Source organism: Pipra filicauda, unplaced genomic scaffold, assembly GCF_003945595.2.
Source record: "Pipra filicauda isolate LSUMZ 115617 unplaced genomic scaffold, ASM394559v2 scaffold118_size2161507_pilon, whole genome shotgun sequence".
Taxonomy (NCBI): domain Eukaryota; kingdom Metazoa; phylum Chordata; class Aves; order Passeriformes; family Pipridae; genus Pipra; species Pipra filicauda.
The window spans coordinates 72,114-88,273 of record NW_024103640.1 but is presented as its reverse complement, the minus strand read 5'-3'; positions in this window follow the sequence as shown (position 1 = coordinate 88,273).

Sequence of the window (16,160 nt, the reverse complement as noted above, 5' to 3'; positions counted from 1 at the left end):
TTCTTTATGTATATATATTTTCAAGTAAAAGGTTAGATTTTAATGTCGCCACTTGCTTTTCCACAGTGTTCTGGGAAACTGGTCATGATCATTGTGGGGTTTTATGGTGTGGAAAGGGAGAAGTAAATACACAAATACATAATGATCTTGGTATTTGATTTTTCGTAAGATTACTTCCTTTTGTTGAATAATGTTCTAACACTGCATTAATTCACCGTCTGAGTCAACAGTGGATTAGAAAGCCACACTTTTTATTTCTGGGAGCTACAGCCCTGTCTTTTATCTCAACCCATCACAGAAAGGATGGTTTGGGCTATTGGAGGAAATGGGCAAGGAAAGTAAACACAGCAAAACTTGAATAACAGACTTTCAAACCTAAAATTTTAACCCACATTCCAGCCTATAAATGACTTTGGATTCAGCGCTCCTAGTTTATAATGCGATCTGAATAAAAGCCTTTCCCTCCCAGCGAGCTGCACTGTGCCTTCTCCCATGTTGCAGAGCTCCCCCCGGGAGATCTCTGGCTCAGGTCCGAGGGCCAGCTCTGCCCGCCCTCACACCCAGGTTCCTCTGTGCTGCTGCAGGAGCATCCCATGGGGCAGCTTTCCACGGGGAGAGCTCTGCAGGCCTTGGCTTCTAGCACAGCCCCCATAGGCTGGCTCTGGGGCAACCTGCAACCTCAGCGCTTACTGCTCAGCCCACAAGAAAATAAACAAAGCCCTGTTTGGTTCCCAGGCCTGTGCATTTTCAAAAAGGCTCCTTTTGCACTGCCAGACCCAGCGGCAGCGGGAGCCCCAGCCAAGGGCAGGCAGCTGCAGCAAACCTCATGGGCAGCAGTGCCAGGTCCACAACTACTCTGCAGGCAAAGTAACACACACCTGCCCGGACTCAGCTAAGGAAAGTGCTCGAATTTACAGGCAATATTTCTGAAAATTAGGGTTTCTGCATCCACAGGTGGTGATTTGCATCTACTGTGCTTTTTGTGTCTTGCTCCAGTAAACTGCCCTTAACTTCAGTGCCTGCAGCTCCCCAGTCATTCTCTTGCTCTTGTGCGTTTCAGAAGTGATTTTGACTGTAAGCAGGGATTTTGGCCCTTAGGCTTTTTAAATTAAAATAAACACTCATTTCCTTATGGGTCTCTAATTTCATCACCTTTATTTTTTTTGCACTCGGGATTTGTAATCCACTTAGAAATCAGGGAATGATTCTGCAGTATGCTTAATAAGAATAGTAAAAAGCTTTTTTGGGGCAAATGCAGGATATTTAAATATGGGTTGGTTTGGGTTTTTTCCTTAGCTGCATTGTCATTCTAAATGATACCACCAATACTTTGGAAGAGTGGAATAAGACAGCAGTTGCTTGTGCAGAAAATAAGCATGAAAAGTAATCTCAGAAAATTGTATCGATTTTCCCCTCACGGGATGGAGTGTTTGAAAATTCACCTCTTGCTAGGCTGATGAACACGTTTTCTGGTAGTTGCTCTGCATAACAGCAGAGGGAGCACTTACAGCAGGCAAGTGAAGAATCCTCTTAGCTCCGGTACGAACTGTGGGAAACACTGAGCATCACAAACAGTGCTGAGAAGGATTTTGCCACCAAATATCAGTGATTTTTACATTTAATATGTCCATCTAAGAATGTGTGCAAGTTTGCATTTTGTTTGAAGTGAATTCTCAGTGTAGAAGAAAGCTCTGGAATGGTGTGGAAATGGCAGGCGTCCACCTTCCTTTCTGTTCTTGCTTTGGTACCTCGGGTGTGTCCTTGCTGTAGTGCTGGAGGGAGACACTGCACAAGGCGTGGTCTTTTGGGGTTTTTCACTGCTGGGCCATCACTGCAGCCATAGTACAGGTATGATTATCAAGCTAATCTAACAAATCCTGCCAAAACACAGCAAGTGTCAGCCTAGAACAAAGGTAGGCTTTGGTTACGTGCCGCACCTGCTCCTTGGATTGCTGTGGGAATTGTCTGCTTTGAGGAGCACATTACCCTGTAAGAGCCAGTAGGAGAGCTCAGCCTAGAGGGATTGTGAGGAGAGGGAAAGGAAGGCACCCGACTGCAGTCACACGTTCCCTGGGTGCCTGCTGGCAGAGCCTCCTTTTAGCTCTCAGCCCACAGCCAGTATCAACAGGAAGAACACTGAATGTCACTTGCTGCTGTCACTGTGCTGCGTGTTCCCAGATAGCAGATAGCTCTGTAACGAAGCTAGATGTAGCTACTGCTGTTTTGTTTCAGTTTTAGCACATTTTGGCACTCTTTAAAAGCTGCTGGGTCATCTTTATTATATGGATAAATCTGCACAGTTAGGACTCACAAGAGAACTTCAGTTAAAAGAGAAGAATTTAAAGTCTATGGATACTTAAATTATTGTGTGGATGAGAAACAAGGAAAGGTCTGCAAGTTCACTTTTCAACATGCAGAATAATATGTCCTAACATATTATTTAACCCTTAGGTTAAATATATAAGTGTAGAGATGTTTTCTGAAATAAATTAGTGTTAAATATTTTTTTTTAGCTAGGCCTACCACTTAGTGATATGTTTCCAAATGCTCCTGAAGTATTACTGCTCTGAAGGGCTTGTAATCTATGCAGGTGTTATTAAGGATACACTTATTCTGCTGAGCATTAGAACTGCTGCCTCGAGAGTGGTTCGAATCTATCAAAGACTGGCCAGTTTAGTGGTGTCTGAAGGGTGTTCAGTGTTGCAGACTCTTGAGTTGGTAAGGAATGCAGGGAGCATAAAATGATTGTTTCCCAGATTGAGCTGGTTTTAGCTGCCCAGACTGTTATTATTGCTGTAACAGAATTAGAACATTTATTACTGACACCTGATCTTCTCCTTAATTCAGGTTGGCAACACCCGAGTGACCATAGACTTCTACACTTCCTGATTATGAAATGCAGAGCAGCTGAATTCCATAGGAGAGCTCTTTCCAGAGTCTGGGAGCATCACACAGGATGAAGGCAGAGGTCAGTGGCTGTCTCTCTTCCAAATTATATAATTTAATTTAATTATGAAGTTCTAGAATTTTGCTTGTGACCAACTTGCATTGCGTAGTTCAAACCTGAGATATAATTAAATCCCAGGCATAAGCAAGGGATCCCAAAGTGTGGCCAAATATGCTTTGTATGCCAGGAATAGAGAGAGCAGGTGTAAACTCTCACAAGTGGTAATACAGCCTCAAATGAAAAATGGACAGTCCATGCTAGATGAAAATGGATTTATTATTTCCTATATTAATTGATACATTGCCATGCCTACTGAAACTTCAGGTTCAGTTTTCTCATTTCATTTTTCTGCTGGTGGGTGTAATAATTTTATTGGTGCTGTTTCCTATATATGTAATGAGTGACAGAAGATCATTTTCTATTTGTCACACCCATTATAAATGTTTGACCTCAGATACACTGTGTGTGTTGTAACTCAATTTACAGTGTAACATACATCAGATTTTGATCAAGAGCTTGAAAACAATGAATGGAAAGGTCACTCACTGCCATTCTTAGTGCACAAGAGCTGACATCATGCAAGAAAGCAGTGCAGATGTACCTGCCACACTCCCCAGAGTGATTCCATGGCTCTGGTTTAATGTTTGCAGCAGCTGAGAAATGCAAGGCCTTGTTAAATTGAAGAAGATGGTGATGGGCCAAACCACAAGGTTTTATTCTTTTCCTTTCTAGCCATCTCCAGGGTGCAGCAGGGAATTCTAGCAGGGATGCACGATCAGGTGGCAGGCCTGAGGCTTCTGTTGTTGGCCTGTTTTGTAGGCCAACAGTGGCAGTTTTGTATGAAACATTCCTTAGAGGTTGTAGAAAATCGTGCTACATATGAAAAGCACTGCAGGTGCAGTGTCAGATGAGCACTCTCTGGAGCAAACAGCTGTTTCTGGGGAGGACTGTGCTGGTGTTGCCTTGTGTGCCTCTTTTTCCTTCACAAGAATTTGGTGTCTCCTAATCCAAGACTCAGTTGCTAATCATCCACTGGGATTTAAAGTGATTTAGACCTGTGTGTTTTATTCAGCAACTTCAAGAATTTTCAGTCACTTCATCTTGAAAAACATAAAAACTGTCATAAAAATTCTCTCTGGCAAGGTGACAATACACTTTGACCCAGAGTCCATAAAAGCCAAGTAGTATTTTAGTAATATTCAAACATCCGAAGTTATGTCTAAAGAAGAGGTAGAATTTCATGAAAGCTAGAGACATCTGTAAATGGCCCAGCAAGTTTGGAGGGACAGTTTTGTAAGGAATGGAGTTTGTAAAATACTTCAAGAATGAACAAAATGTACAGTTACACAGCATCATGGTCCTGTGCAATTTATTATTGCCAAGCTCTGACCAGCTGATTTAATTATTTCTCTGCTTGACTGGTGTGCTCCACTCACAGCCTCCAAACACACACTTCACAAAGGTCAGCCACAGCTTTGATTTAATGGAGAAATTAGCACTGAATGAGAGATTAAAGGTACTGGAATGAGAGGAAATGTGAGCTTAGTTACATAGCCTAGTGCCCAGGACACTTACCTGGGGGAGGAAATGATAAGCTGTTCTTCCTGCTTCATGGAGTTGTTCTGTTTTAAAATTAATTCATTATTCATCTCCTGTCTTTAATTCATTATTCACTGGAAAAAGTACAAAGCCCATCCAAGATCTGCTTCCAGGTGAGTGCCCTTACCACATATAAGATGGTTTTGCTCCACTCCCCACTAAGACATTTCATTAGAGCTTGAGGAAGTGATAATATTACTTTTATTGCAGTCTTGTCTTTGTGAGATGGTTTTTTATGTTAGTCTGGCAAGTTTTATGGAGTAGAGATGGCCATAACTAAGCTTTTTGCGTGCTTTGATCACAAAGCTCTTATGTGATGTGAGAGTCAGGTTTGCTGAAGTTCTCCACAGCCAAACAAAATTTTGTGATGCAGCTTTTACAGAATGCAAATCACAGGTAGGACTTTATCAGTATAAAAGAGTTTCTATTGCTAAACAGATAAATGGTAAATGTATTGATGAGAGTTCATATTGATTGGAGTCTGTAAGTGCTATTCAGTGAGTCCTTTTAAGGGAAATCAGGATATTCAATTTCTTTATGTTGTTTCTTCAAGGACTTCCCATTATTTCACTTCTTTCTTCTGTCTTTCTTGTACCCCCATGGGCCAATTATCCTCACCCTTTACATCTCAGCAGGGAGGGAGCAGTGCTTCCCTGAGGGCAGGTTAATGATCTTAGCATGGTGACCTAATCCTGTAAATGTGGGCTATTTCCAGCCCTCTGTAATCCCATCCAAATCCGTGACTCACACTGAGGGGGTTTGGCCTTGTGCCTTTTCCTTCCCCAAACTCCAGGACCCTGAGCCTCCTTTCTGGTGTGAAACCTGGATTTGCATCCCTGCTGGAAGAGGCAGCACTGGTGCACCTGGCCAACTACCTCCCAAGCACAATTCCTTGTGTCCTAGATAGATTAACACTGTTTTGAAACTCCCAGTTACACTGAGAAATCCCGATAGTTTCATTCCAAATCCATTGATGGAATCTGCCATCCAATCACAGCCCTCCAGACTTCATTAATTAAGGCTTCTCCCTGGACTGAGTAAGCCATAAATTCTGGACTGCATTTTGCTCTGGTGATATTCACTGACTATTCTGTTGGATAGCTGGAAATGGAAAAGTAGGTTATCTCTGAAGAAAGCAGAGCAAAAAAAATGAAGGATTAGTTTCTGAGCTTTTGTGGTTGGGTCTGTCGAGCTTTGACTCCTGTTGTTCTCTATTTTTTGCTCAACAAAAATAAACATAGTCTAAATTATTTTTTTTAAATAGCACTATAAATACAGTGCAGGGGCCAGGATTAGCAAGCATGCAGCTGCTGAGGGCTGTTGGGTAAGATGGAGTAAATTAATTCTGAATGAAGCTCACATTGAAATGAAATTTTAAAGGTCAAATCATTTCCCAGTAAGTCACCATTAACGCCTGGTGTGTAACTGCAACCTCTAACTAACTGTGCTTCAACTTCAAAAGTAATAAAAAAGAAAGTGGAGTGTCACAGTAGCTGTGCTTATTTAAGAAATATCAGCACAGACTATTCCATACTTGATGTTCAAAGTGATAATTGCTGCAAAGCAGGCAGAACTGCCCAGCCCTCCCTCCTGTAATCAGCAGAGCAGCAAGTAGCCAATTACAGTCGTTTTGATCGTAAACCATCGTGAGAGGGGGGAGGCAACCCGTGGAGTTTCATAAACTGTAGGAACACAAAACCTTGTAAGCACAATGCTATTTAGAAAAAAAAAAAAAGGATTTCTTCCAATAAAACAGTATTGGAAAAGAAATCTCCGCTGGATATCTTGTAGAGATTATTATTTCTTGCCCAGCAATGGCAGCGAGACTACATTCTCATTTTCCCAGATATTGCTCAAGCACCAAGAGGCAGACAGCAAAGATGAAAAGAAAGCACAGTACAAATATTGAAGTGGATCTGCAAAGGTCATTGATAGACACTTTTGTTCTGGTTACTTTTCTGAATTGTAAAATACACAGTGAAAAGAGCAAAGGGTGGGAGAGATATAGCATAATAATCTGAAATTTCCAGAGTGGATTATTCTGATTCTGGAGATTAATTACCAGTTAATGTGTGTGTCTGAGTGCTATCAGGAGCAGAATTAAAGTGTAACGAATGTGGCTGCACTGTGAATATAACCTGGGTGTGTTGATAAGCCAAACTACTCATCTGACAGTCTTGGGTGTTAGGTTACTATCTGCATAATTGAACAGAAATATAAGGTGGCTGTGATATCCCCAGCACCTAAACCAGAGGTTAGACCCAGCCCAAGGCACCTGGCCCAGCTGAACTGTTCATCTCCTGAGGCTGCTGCTGTCACACGGCTCGGGGGCAGAGCAGGGGCTGGTGCCGATGGCTCTCAGCCGGGCCAGAGCCCTCGCCCTGCTCCCCTCCGCAGCTGCCGTTGCTCGGGCAACGCGATCGTTCAGCAGCACAAAAACACAGAAGGAAACTGTAAAGAGTGGGAGGAGAAACATCTCCCAGGGGCTGTGGAAAGGGTGGAGGAAGGAGGAGGGAGAATATCAGTACATGTTTCAGAAAAGATGTTTGCCCTTGTTGTACAGACAATGGTGCCCGAGGCTCCTTCGAAGCACTTCAGTTAAGCTGCTGTCTAAATTTCCCATTTGGAGTAGCTTCTTTCCCTCCCTTGGCTTTTGCAAGAGGTGAGCAGATTGAATGAGGTGACGTGTGTTCATATCCTCCTGGAATGGCACCCTGAAGGAGTCATGTAGGTGCCTTTACCTCCCCGTAGGTGTCTATGATCATCCTCTTTTAGGAGTGAGAAAACGTGAAAAGAACAAAAAGCACAGCCCCACACACTTCCCATTAACATTTCTGCAACTGCCTTTGCAGCACCGATCTCATTATCAGCCCTGGGAAAGGTGAGCACTTGTTACTGGCATTTCTTTAGACTTTCCACTGATGAGAAACGTTTCCTGGTTCTAAACATTACCTCCTCATTATAGTTTGATTTAATAGCTGTTACTTTTTATTTCATCAGTAACAGAACGTGAACACTTTGTAGGCTTTAGTGCAGTCTGTCTTTGCAATTCTGGTTTCCACTTAATTAAAATTGATTGGCTGAACTGACATTTATATTTTTCACATCTTGTGAAGGATCCAGGTTTTCCTTCACATAAATTTTACTGTTGTTCTCTGTTAGCTGCTTTGTGCAAAAAAAGCTTTGCATTATGTCTGATACAGTAAAAAAAGCATCTTAATCTTTAGAAGTTGCATTTCAGCCAAAGTTAGTATCGACAACTAGATTTCTCTTCTTAAATGTGATGAATTATATTGTTTGGATCAACTTGCTTGTTTTCACAGTTGTTTTTGGAAAATTCTAGAATGAATTCTTAGAGTGTTGCCAACAAAAATCTTGATCCCAACTGTATGATTAGCACTTCTCATGTTGGCCAGTATTATTATCTCATTACTTCCCTTGCAGAAAATTTACATGTGTTGTCTCTCGTCTCAGACAGCAAATTCCTTGGAGCACTGATTGTCTTCTGTTCTATAGATAGTGCCCTGCAAATGAAGTCTTGTTCATGATCAGGGCTCTTGTGCAGCGTGGTAATAGAAATCATAACCTCCTCCTCTATGTTTTTCCATTGAAACCAGTGGCAAAGGCAGCAGCAGAACAAGGATGTAACAGAGTTGTTTGGGCTGTGGAGCACCCCCAGGCCCTGCAGGGTGCTGCTGGAAGTGGCTTTGCCACTGCTTTGGAACAAATATTCATTCAAGGTTTCACACTTGCCTCCATGTTTGAAGTACTTCTCTTGATAGGAACAGTTTGCTAAGTTTGTATCAGTCCCTGTAGAGGGAATTCTTTGGAATGAGATACAGAGTTTAGAACACAAAGAGGAATAAATAGAATTTATTAGATCAGGGTAGGGACTGGTGAGATAAGTGGGAAAGTGTCAGAAGGGAAGGAAAAGTTATTTAAGAGTCACCTGGAAGGCAATGAGGGCTTTGGAAAGAGCAGGACAAGAGAGCTGGGGAAAGGGGTGATGATTCTGTGCTGGAAACCCAAGGCACTTAACTGGTGTTTCATGTCTTGTGGCAGAGCATCCAGGATCTCACATTTGATGGAAAGCTGCAACTTTGTTCCGTGAATGTGTGATATTATTCCATAAAAATGTGTGTTTCATGTCATCAGGTACATAAATGGTTGGTTTCCTTTTGTTACCCTTCTCATCAGTGAAGGAGTGGATGGCTCAGGAACAGGAAAGGTGGAGAGGGACAGTGTATGGCTGCACAGAAAGGAGCTGAAAGAGGAGTAAGTGGGGAAGGAGGAGAGAGAAGAGGAAGGTTTAATGTTGGTTTTGAACTTGGAGAGGATACAGAAATTTAAAGAATCATAGGCAACCCTTGAGCTGTGACAATCAGATAATGTGGAGGTTTCTGAGTAAAGAGCAAGAAAGCAACCATGAATTTACAAAAAAAAGAAGGAATGTCAGAAGACAGGCATATCTTTATTTTTCAGGTAGAAAAGACTGTCATCCAGGGGCCCTTCAGGTGACAGTGTATAGCTTTTATGCCTTTGCTTTTTAATTCCTCTAGAGGAGTCTCTTGTTTTGGGTTTGGTTTTTTTTTTTTTTTTAGTATACAAAAAACTCCTTTTCACTCAGCTTCTCAGTAGAAGGAAACAGAGAAGCCCAAAGAATTAATGGAATTGTTTACAGCCATAACAGTATTGAAATGAAGTGAAAGCTCAGAAAGGTTAAATTATGCTGGTTATGAGGAGATATTTCTTATCAGTGTGAATTTTATGGAAGTGTTGTTCAAGGGAGATTACAGTTTTCTCCTTTGGGATATTTGCAACTGGAGTGAAGAGCAGAGCAGAGAGATGGTGGTGGTTTCTGACCAGTGCCATGTGTTGCTCAACCAGCAGAGCTTTGTCTGCATTTGCAGCAGGTCTGTACCTTTAATTGGACTCACAGACCAGTAATGCTGCCTCAATGTGCATCCCAACAGTTGCATTCCAGGCTGGGAGCTGAAGTGCCATCAGGAACTGGCAGCTGCTCGTGGAATATTTGAACGTGGAGGTTATATTCAGGATTTTCCTTCAGCACTGGGTATGGGTATAAATATTCTTACGCAGCAGGATTAATACATCCCTCATTAGTTGCACATGTCCAAATCCTCTTTGCATTGAGATACTTACAGGGTGGGTTTAGTTATTCTTAGGGTTGATCCTTTGGCAAAAAAAAATGTATGACAGGGTTTAATAGTTGTACACTTGCTTCTGCTAAGCCCAGCTATTAAATATACTTCTAATTTCCACTTGGTGAGTGTAAGCAATTCCTCCTCATAGCTGTGGTTGTAGGAACAGGTTTGTATTTTTCGTCAGCTAATGTTTCCAAATTGAGTTTTGTGTCATCTCCAGAGAATTTGAGAGCTGAATTTCTTCCTCATTCCATAGTTTACATATGGCAGAAGGTTTGTTTGAAGAGGGACAGCTCAATGGTCTTCTCATCCTAAAATGCTTCTGGAAATTGCCTGTTTGATTCGTACACTCGTAAATTTAGATTCTGTTTGTCACACGCGAACAATGCCGAATTCTCTTGTGCCTTCTGGGAATATGTGACTCTTAGAGGTGTTTATTCTGCTGGGTTTGGAATGACAGATCCGTACAAACAGCAGTTTGTTCTGTCCAGAACAGTGTGTGGGGCCATTGTCTGCAAAGAGACAATAAGTCTGGATTAGGAATAGGCATGAACTGGAGTATTACGTGCGTGTGCTTCTGAGCTGCAGGGAAATAGGGATTCAGGGACTTAGGGATTCATGGTTTGGAGTGCAGATCTTGGCACAACACACACTTTTAGCTGTGGTTGAGAAGGTGAATCACAGCCTTTGCTGCCGGTCAGAATGACCACAAGGCTTAGAGTCGTGTTCGCAGTCGAGACCTACATTTGGTGGCTTGGGATCAGCTGTTGGGTAAAGGTGTGAGAGCAGCAGCATAAACAGAGCAGGTTGTGGGCTTAGGAGCTTGGACAAATGTCACCTTCGGCTGCTGGTGGCAGGAAGCTTCTGAGCACGGAGGTTGGCACCGCTGAGTTTGTTCTCTGGGCAGCAGCGTGAGAGCCGGGGCGGGTGCCTGCAGGTCCCGGCGTGGGATGAGAGGCCAAGGTGCTCCCTTGGACCTTCCGCTCCTGCGGAGGTGGGTGGGCTGTCCCGGCCCACCTTTAGCTGCCAGGAGCGGCAGTGGGGAAGGCTAGATCTAAAGATCTGTTTCCAGAGCTTTGCTGGACGTTGCGGGGGACCCGCTTCCGCCTCTGGAAGGAAAAGGCCTGTTGGAAGAGCCGAGGTGTGAGGGATCGGTGAAGTGCCGGCAGGTGGTGCCCGAGAACACCGAGTGCGACACTGAGGGTTGGCTCCGTGTCACCGGGCTCTGCTCCCAAGGACCTCCGCTGGCACGTCTTCGAAATTAATCCATACAACTACAAGTAATGCACCAAACCCACCGGGTTTGAACCGAAACTGCCTGCAGGCTGCTTGCAGTGCAGGGACAGGACAGGGACAGACAAGCACCGCAGGATTCCAGAGCCTAATGCCCAAGGCAGGAGGGAAAATACCCCTCCATCCCGATGTGCCTTCACTGCAAAAGCAGTGACTTGTCTGAAACAAATGCATGTGGTGAATAAAACCCTTATAAAGCCTTCAGAAGGCCGGGCCACTGCAAATAAATAATTGCACGAGTGTGTGAAGGGGGTGGTATGTCAGGAATGATTTTTGTGCTTAGTCATGCTTTGCAACGTGTTCAAGGATTTCTTTGCTCTTATTTTGGGAGGAATAAGATGGGATGCCTAGATGTGGGAGCTTTCTCTCTGGCTCTCAGCACTCAGGTGAAAACACAGAGGGATTAAAGATGGATTAGATAAGCATTCTTGAGGGAGTAGAGAACTCTGGGAACAGTGCTCTGGCCTAGTAATTGCGAAGGAGGCAAAAAGCTGCCTGGCCCTTTTCTGGTTGGAAAAGCACAGTATTTATATTGCTTTTATCTGATGTGCAGTTTGCTGCTTGTTTGGTTGGTTTGGTTGGGTTTGTCGATTTTTTTTATTCCCCCCCATATCTTTCTTTTTAACTGTTTCAGGTACCAAATAAGTCTTCATGTTTCTGCTGAGGTGCCCTTTCCCTGATTTATCCCATGTGCCTTAAAATGTCGGTAGGACTGGAAAGAAAACTGTGACCCATAAATGAATACTAAAACTGTCATGTAATGCCAGCTTGTCAGGATACAAACTTTTACTTTTAGGCAGTTTATTCTCTAAGGCAGAGTTCTCTGCCTGATTATTTCAGAACTTTATTACTGGATTCAGTGGGAAGAAAGCAAGGCCATGCCATGAATATATTTTGTGCACCCATTTTGCTTTAATCTTGTATATTTGCTAGATGATGGGTGTGGAGGATGGTCAGAGGATGTAATTATTATGTGTTAATTAGTGCCCTAAAGCTATATTTAATTAAACCCTTCATAGCAACAGATTACAAATATTCCTGGGAAATAAATTCCTCTTTGAGCAGCAGGGCCGTTGTAGCTCAGCCTGACTGCAAACCCACAGACTGACATCCTGCACCATGCAGCGCTGATTTTTCTGTGGGGAGAGATAAGAACACGGGGAACAAAGGGCACAGTGTCAGTGTCACCATTTTAGCAGCTGAATCCATTCTGTCTGTCTCCTGCCAAACAGCCTATTAAACCTTTTAGCATTGTGCTGTCTGTGACACTGGGAGTTGGGCCCATTTGGACTAATAGCTTCACTGGGAAAGTAGCAGGAATACCCTTCATTAGTCCTACACAGCGAATCAGGCAGAGTACATGGAACAGAAGTTGCTTAAAATATGTTGTTTTCTGTGTATTGTACTAACTACCTCTGTTTTTTAACATGGAGCATAAATGGCATATCACTAAAGTTCTGCACTGGATTGAAAGGATGCAATTGGGGTCTATAATTTCCATTTATTCCACGGCTTCTGCCAAACTAAGTGACCCTTTACTAGCCCCTTTTTCTCTTTTCTTCCATGTGCCCTCTTTTCAAAGTGCCCCTTGTAATTCTCAGTGTAGTCCAGGATGGCACAAAGGAAATGTGCCAGGCTGAGCAAACTCCATCACCCAGACGAGTCAAAACATTTCCTCAGCCGTGCTACACTCTAGGCAGTGCCATGTTACCCTCTCATAAGGTTTTCTTCCTTATTTAGCAGTACTTCAGAAATGCACTGTTTGCTTAGGCACCACCATTTGTTTCACAAAAAACACTTGTTTTTTCCCACTGATACTGGTCAAGAACCCAAACTTGGTTTGGTTTCCCTGAGTACAAATACTATCAGAGGTTTAAGAGTTATGGTATTCCTTGGAAACAGATCTCAAAGACTTTCATCCTGCTCAGCTGGGACCCTGAGTTCCTATGAAATTGCAGAGTGCAAGGTACTGCAGGGATGTGCAGGGAGTGAACTCTTATTCATGGTGAGATGCCCCGCTGTGCTGATGCAAAAACCTAATCACACATAAAGGAGTCAGAGGTAGATGTGTAGTCTGTGAATATTTAGTGAGAATTAAAAGTAAAACTGTGGCAGTAAAACATCTCAGATCCTGTGAAAGTGTTGCTACTCACTGTGCACACTTGGAAGAAAAACCTTTGAGTAGCAGGTGCTTTTGGAGGCACTGGTAGAAGAATTCTGCTGCAGTGTCTAACATGTTATTCCATGAAGAAAGCCAACCCTCAGCCTCAGCAAGGCAGACTTGTGCTCTAGATTAACAAAACAATGAAATAAAAAATAAATCATCACCAATCAGTGAGTAGAGAGGGAAACCTGCCCTGATTTGCCTGTGTAAATGCAGTTCCTCCCCACTGTGTCCCTGGGTCATTAGATACTCTTTAATCAGGTGCTGTGGGAAACACCTCAGCAAACCCACACTGGCACTTCTCTTGTCCACACTTGTCATGCCACACTATGCAAATGTTGACATTCCCACGCATTTGTTCCGTCATTTCTCTTCTCTTTAGCTCCCTCCCCAGATAATTCAATAATTAAACAGCTTATTACCTGCAAAGATCTATTGGCCAGTCAGTGACTTCCATTTTTTGTTGTAACTGGTGTCAATCTCCGTGTTTTAAGCATTGGGAAAGAGCTGAAGCTGTTCTATTACACAGTCTAGTTCCTCACACCCAGTTGGTGTTTGCAGAGGTACTGCTGTGCTTTGCACATCCATTTCCTGCCATCTTCCTGCTAAAATGAAGTTTTCCTCTGCCAGGCTTTCAAGCCACCAGATGCTAACGAGGCAGGCTGAGAGGTCTAAGCTGATAGAAGATTTTGTCCCCAAAGCTGCAGTCTGGGGAAAACCCACAGTAAATTCCTGGTCCCCATATGCTGTTGCACAGAACAGCATGTGGTGTCCTGCCATCCTTACCAGGGAAGCAGCATTTGGGAGGGTGAGCTCTGTCTGGCACTAAGAGGATGGATTCATTTCTGCAGGGCTTCTGTACACAGCCATCAGTTAGTCTGCTATTAATTCCAGGCTCTGGTTATTGTGTAGAATGAACTGAGCTTGAGGCTGCCAGGGGGAAAAAACCACCAGAAGAGAGAAATTCAGTGTTTCCTCTCCTAGCATGTTCTTTAAGGAAAGGAGGTATGCAAATTCCTTTGGACTTCCTTATTCCACACTGCAGTTACAGCTACCAGCACTCAGCCCTTTGCCCCATGGTGGGCACTGCAGTGCATCTCAGAACACTGACTGCTGCCACCGTCTGTGTCTCACTCATGCACTGGGTTTGCTTTCATTTTCAGAACAATCCATCCTGAATTTCCTTGTCATGCATTTGGGTTTGCTGAGCAAACTTCCCAGCTCCTCCTTAAAGGCTTGCAGGAAGCCTTCCTGCTGAGGCCCCACTGTTAGGTAATTGAGGTTATTGTAACACCTTACTTGAGGGGCATACAAGAGAACAGCCTCCCTCTGATATTCCAAAATAAATGCTGACACAGTTCTTCGGTTAAAAAAAGTTTGTCAGAATATTTTAGAAACTAACAATTAGATGCTAATATTTCTAGACTAACAGGAATAGAAATTAGAATTAATGAGTCCTCTGCAGGTACATCTGTCACATATTTAAGGATATGAGGCATATTTCGTGCTCCCAGCACTCTGCCAACATTATGCAACCCTCGTAATAGCTCTGCAGTAAATACCAGTCTTGCTGTGCTGCTGGAGAAAATGAAACTCGGTTCCCAGGCGTGACACCGAGTGTGTCTCCCCCTGAAGTCACTGGATAGAGATGTTGCTGGGCCCACCTGTGCAAACGTGTGGCCCGCTGGCCTCGCTGGCATTATTTGTGACTGGGAATGTCCTTGTCCAAACCACCCTCCCAGTGCAGAAGCCCTGACTGCCATAGCTCCTCCTGGCCTGGTTGAGTGCATCACTTTGCACTTGCTGAAGCCCCAAATACAGAGAAGCAGCAACTTCCAAATATGCCTGTTGAGCTGCTTATGGCTCCTGGGATAAAGACAGAGATAAATGCTGGATAAATATATTTGCTTACAGAACGAAGTTTTAACCTGGAATGACACTGTTGAGTGCTAATTAAGTGACCTGATTTGTCTCTGTTACCATTCTCCCTGTGTACAATTACAACGATAATTGCACTGTCTTAGGAGAAACTGGAAGGATAAATATTTCTCTGGTGCTGAGGCAGTGTTGATCCAGTGGAAATAAGTCTTAATGTTTCCTCTGATAGAACGAGAGTACCCAGCTAAGGTGCCAAGCACTGCTGTCCTTGGGATGGCACAGACACTGACAGGGGCATCCTGTGTTCATTCCAAATAAACTGAGAGGTACTGGGCTCTTCTCTTCCAGTCTTTCCGTGATTTACAACATGACCATGAACAAGTTGGCCATATTAAATTCATTTAACCTGAAACGTCTAAAAGAGTTGACTCATAATGGGAAAATTGTTTGAAATTCGCTGCTTTTACTCCTTTGGCTTACTCTCATTTTCAGTCACGAGTAATATAGCTGTTGTTATTATTACTATTAGTAGTTTTTGGTGTAACAGTTGACTATAAGGAACACAGGCAGGATAGTTTCTAGAGCTGCTGCAGTTCTGCCTGTGAGATTGGTGTTGGCAGGCATTGCACTAACTTCCCCAAACCAGAAGACCCACTCCCAATTGCTTTGAGCGTGGTCCTGGGAGATGTTTGGGCTTGTTTTAGAGCTACCACGCTTCAGGACAGGCTAATTCCATGTGTGAGCATGGCAGATATTTTCAGGCATAGAGGGGACCCCAAAGAGAAGCTTGAATTTGGATTTTAACTTCCCTCACATCTAGGGGCTGTTTGAAGGTCTGTGTGAATCCCGTTGAAAGCTTGATTTCTGAAGTTCAGTTCTAGGTCTGAATTTTCCCTAGGCTAGAAATAAGGAGAATTTTTGTCCACCTGGATGTCTGGTGTGTATTCTGTCTTTGACATCACTGTTGGCAGACTTGACTGAATGGAAAACCTTTCATTTTGTGTGTTAATGGAATCTCCATTTACCCTGTGTGATAAAAGCTTTTGTCATGAACATAGAAAGAACATGCCTCATATTTGTGTTCTTAAACTGCATATAATAAATTACTTCTTAT